Raw genomic sequence first — 5526 nt, 5'->3', positions numbered from 1 at the left:
CATGGTTACTGTAATAGCAGAGAGGCTGTGACAGCCCCTGTTAAAAACTTCTTCCTTTTTGCGGACCATGTTCTCCGCAGTGAGTGAGTGAGAGAACAAACTTTTTTTTGTCCAAAACAAAAGGCGTCACGGCCGCCTCGGCGCTGAGGTCAACGGGGCGATGGCGCCTCCTAGGCGTAGACCAGCTGGTCCTGTTGCCGTGTTTCAATTTTAAAATTGGTTGCGCATGCTGGTGGTTCTCTTTTGGTTCCAGTGTCATCTTTCTCGGAAGCCCATCGATGAAGAGGAGACCGAATACAAAAGAAAATCGCTCATGCGTTTGCTTTCTGCCTTCATACCAGAACGATCATTGAATCAAAAGTCTGCACTTCGGCGAAGATTACTTCTGTTGAGAGAAGTGGCCATGGATTCTGCGTCTCTCACGGACGTTGCGAATGACCCTTCGCTCGCTGCGTCGGCTCCAACGCCGCAGCTCGTGACTCCACTGCATTGGGGCGCAATGATTGGTCTCGAGCCGCACGGAATGGGGTCACAGTGTGACCTCTGCGATTTTTTCACCCGGACTGCCACCGGTGACGCAGAGCATCCAGGGCCTTTTCGGCTGGCTCCGACGGTTGGAAAGCAAACCGCCGCTGTCGCGATACGAGCCAACATGTCTGCATGCACAGGAGAGCGCCCAGTCTGGCAGAGCCGTCATCTGTCGGGCCAGCCACAACCACGGGGCGTTGGCATCGAAGGAGGTCCCCGTGAGTTTTCTCAACAATCAACTGCATCGAGAAATTACGAGATTAAACACGCCACAGTAGCTCAGTGGTTTTATACTTCGGCTGGAGATCTTTTGGTTAGCGGATTGATTTTCCGCCCCGATGACCGCATCTAGATGGGGGTGGAATGAATGTCATCGCATTTTCAGAACTCCATGCTGACGAAATTAATCCGCAGCCTTCTACTACGGACTCTGTCATAACTAATGTGTCGCGTTGGGACCTTGAGCGCCACAATTTACCTCGCAGGAGCAGGAGGTGCACCAAACAAGGGTACCAAACAAGGTACAAACACCAGACAAGGTAAAATTACCAGAATAACGCCCCGAAGAATGCGTTGCCAACTGTATATTGCCAGGCCATACTTGTTACTGCTCATTGTCGAGCGTCAACAGCACACACCTTGTTATCGCGAACTAGTCACTTGTAAATATAGCGAGCGGCAAATTCTCTTCAGGTACTGACAGCTCACAGACAATCACCTCGCTGTTTCTCCGTTGGTATTAGCCGTGTGCCTGCCTAAAAGGTGTATATTGTACACCGATGTATTACATACTGCAGAGCGGGGAGTTCTGTCTATAGGCACTCCCATCCGCATCTCAACTATCGCGCGTCATACACCGCGGACACGTGCACCTCCCTAGCATTGGAACATCAAGATGTTTTCAATGCAACTGCTTCCCTTCCGCTCGTTCCAACATTCAATGCAGTTCATCTGTACACCGACTCTCTCGCCGCCCTTGATCAGCTCACGCACTCCTTAACCGGAGAAAGCAAACTTAGGCCAGTCTGGTGCGTTCCTCCGCTCCTCTTACAGTTGTGGTCGAGCGTCAGGCAAGCCAGTCAGTTTGTCCATCTCAGCCTGTAGTGCCATAAGAATCAGCTTCACTTCAAGCCTGTGCTGCAAGCTTCATTGGCACGTCATCACGCAAAGTTCCGTTTGATGAGCCGCCTCTCAATAGCCTCCCTGTCAGTCTCTCTCGCCACAGTGTTTGCTTTATTGGGGATGTAATATACTCAACTTGCCTCGTCCACGTTAGGTTAGATGTAAAATATGCGCCGAGAGACTTATATTCAAGTACTTTTCCAGGGGAACATTATTTATTTATTTATTTATTCAAGTTACCCGTAAAGGCCCTCCAGAAGAGGGTATTATATAGGGGGGGGGGGGGGTACAATCATAAGTAATCGCGATAGATTTTAACAAACCAGTGTAACAAAAAATGTTAATTAAAACTTAAGGCATCACACAAAGAAAAAATGATCACTAACAAAAACAGCAAACTTTTACACATTTCCGTCACAGCGAAGAAGCTCTTGAAATTTTTTATTGTCAGTTTCTGCGGCGATGACTGATGGCAAACTATTCCATTCAGTGGTAGTACGGGAAGGAATGAATTGGCATAAGACGATGAATGACAGTTTACGCGTTTAACTTTGAAAGAATGATCACGGCGTAGAAACAGCATCAGGTGACTGAAACAAATCACTGCGATGAAATGGGTGGTGATAAAGCTCATGGAAAAGGGTTAAGCGAGCAAGTTTACGGCGATATGACAAATCTTCCAGTTCGGCACGTTTTTTTTAATGCTGAAACGCTTGTGAAGGGTGAGTAGTCTGAAAATATGAAAACGATAAATATGTAATGAGTAACTAGTTTTTAATGGAGAACGCTTTCGTGCGAAAGACATAAATTGGTATTTTGTAACGTTCAAAGACATTTTGCCATTTTGAGCACCAGCACTAGATGGAGTCCAAGTTTCGCTGAAGTTTTATCGCATCAGAGGAACTTTCCATAACATGGTAAACAACACATTCGTCAGCATATAGCCGAACATTGCAGGTAAGATCCAAAACAATATCATTGATATAAATCAGAAAAAGAAGCAGCCCAAGAACAGACCGCTGCGGTACACCTGAGGAAACATTTACATAATCTGAGAGCCAACCATTAATCAAAAGACGCTGCATGCAGCCCTGAAGATACGAATGAAGCCAATAGATGACAGTAGGGTGCAGACCAAGACAATTTAACTTATGTAACAATAGTAAATAAGGTACAGAGTCAAAGGCTTTCTTAAAATCCAGAAATACGCAATCTCTTTCAGAGCCACGGTCAAAGGAAGAAAACAGATCTTTACTAAACTCACGCAACTGAGTCGTACAGGAAAAGCCTGACCTAAAGCCATGCTGAACTTCTGTAAAATACTCATGAGTGTCTAGGTGTTTTATGACTGCGCTATATACTATGCGCTCCAACGTTTTACAGCACACACTGGTTAATGAAATCGGTCGTTGATTAAAAACAGAGCTTTTTGAACCACTTTTATGCACTGGTACCACATTAGCATTTTTCCAGGCAGAGACGCCGAGTTAAGAGATGCTCGGAACAAAATGACTAAGTAATGAGAGATTTCATTCGCGCTTGACTTTAAAAAAAAGTTAGGAACACCGTCAGGACCACCGGCAGAAGATGAATTGATATTACCAAGCAATTTTAACGCACTTTGGTGAGTAAAAACCAATTCAGACATGGTTTCACTGACAGATTCACGAGTTAACGGAAGTTCGCCGATGTACTATCGGCCGGAAAATAAAATGGACCATCGCTCAGGGTAGCGGAGCGGCTGCGCGGCCGCACAGGGGCGCTGTTATCTCGCGCTGCTCGCTGGCAGCCAGAGTGCCCCGAGTGACGACAAACTTCGCCCTCGACCTCGCGCGGGGGCTTGTCGCGCTTGATAAATATCTAATGTTGCGTTCAGGTGCTCTGCTGCTGGCGGTCCCGACAAAGGGGAGCGCGTATCGCCTATTCACCGAGCACATCTGGCTGTGGCAGATCAGTTGGACAGCCGCAGTCCGTCAAACCGCAGCTGTGGGAAGAAACGAGTCGGAGTTTTGTTTTTCGCAGTCCTTTTATATTGCCCTCATGTTAAATGTTACTGCTAATCCCATGCATCCACCATAGCCGGATTTTAGGCAACGCGGTCCAAGACGCCGCATCAGCAGCCACCGTGACGGGCGCTTTTTCACGCCAGTGAGACAACAGACACGGCGAACTTCTCTGCGGGAGCTGCTTCTCTTTCGAAGCTGTCGTATTCGCACTGTCTTCGCAATAAGCTTGATATTCTGTTCAGCAAAACAATTGCAATTTTTTTTTAATTGGGGTCTGCGTAGTCTTTGACGATAATTTCTTATTGACAAAAAATATTGTCAATGATGCAATTTATTTGCGAAAGCAGATTAAATATCTGATTGGCATTCTTCAGAGTAACCTTAGTGAGACGAAAAGTGGCCGTCCGCCGCGATGACTTGACTCAATTATCATGGCATAGAGTCATTAGGTGCCGCCACTAGGTCTGGACGTCGGCGCAGGGCTTCCCATTCCTCTTTGACGGCATGGCAGACCTGGTCAGCTGTGCTCCACAAAGGCCCCGTGAGGAAAGTTCTGTCTTCATGACTCCCCAGATGTTTTCGATGGGGTTGAGGTCAGCCCCGTTAGGCGGCCACATGAGCTGACGCACGGCGCAGCGCTCAAGAAGGTCGCTTACAGCACGCGCCTTGTGCACGGGGCTGCGGTCGTGCTGGAACACGTAGCAGCCATCCGGGAACGGTCCGTCCAGGACGTAGGGAATCACGTGACCGGTAAGGATCCCGTAATACCTCGGCCCGGTGAAAGAGCCCTCGATCCGCACGAGTGGGCCGAGGCCGTCCCTACTTATGGCGGCCCAGACGCTGATTGAACACCGGCCACTGGTGAGCACGTTGTGGGTGTAGTCAGGGAGATACCTGTGCATAGGACAGCAAAGATGTTCCAACAAACATTAGCATATGTCGGCTCCCAAACTTAAATCAAGTAGCGCTAACATAACAAATCCAACACTCTGCTGAAGCTTCTGTTCGGCAGGAGAGAATAACCTACTTCGTATTCGATACTGAATCTACGTCAAATCAAACAAAAGGGAAAAAAGAGGCTGCGCTATATTCACAACACTACGATGTATTGCAAAGCATACTTCATTAGCTCTAAGAATGAGAGGTCATACCTGCTGTTGAGCGGTCGCCACACACGTTGCTGTTGGTCCCAGCGCGTGCAGAATGTAGACTCATCCGAGAAAATCACTTCCCGGGATCTTTCAGCGGGCCGAGGTACTGCGAGATCCTTACCGGTCACATGATTCCCTACGTCCTAGACGGACCGTTCCCGGATGGCTGCTACGTGTTCCAGCACGACCGCAGCCCCGTGCACAAGGCGCGTGCTGTAAGCGACCTTCTTGAGCGCTGCGTCGTGCGTCAGCTCCTGTGGCCGCCTAATGGGGCTGACCTCAACCCCATCGAAATCATTTGGGGAGTCATGATAAAGGAAATTTCCTTACGGCGCCTTTGTCATGGCAGAGCTGACAGCTCTTGCATGCCGTCAAAGAGTAATGGGAAGCCCTGCGCCGACGTCCGGACCTAGTGGCGGCACTATATGACTCTAGGTCAAGACGACTAAGTCAAGTCACCGCGGCAGACGGCAACGTTTCGTCTCACTAAGGTCACTCTGAAGAATGCCAATGAGATATTGAATCGGGTTTCGCAAATAAATGTCATCACTAACAATTTTTGGGATTCGTCTTCCTAAGAATCTCTTCGGGACTGAACTATTGTAAAGAAATTGTCGTCAAAAACTACGTGTCGTAGACCCCAATTAAAAAAAAATTGCAGATGTTTTGCTCAACAGAATATTGTCACGCTGTAGTGACGGCAGTCCAGCGGTCAGGAA

This window comes from Amblyomma mixtum, chromosome 3, assembly GCF_055824585.1.
Source record: "Amblyomma mixtum isolate Tamu chromosome 3, ASM5582458v1, whole genome shotgun sequence".
Classification (NCBI taxonomy): domain Eukaryota; kingdom Metazoa; phylum Arthropoda; class Arachnida; order Ixodida; family Ixodidae; genus Amblyomma; species Amblyomma mixtum.
Note: the sequence above shows the minus strand (reverse complement) of the source record.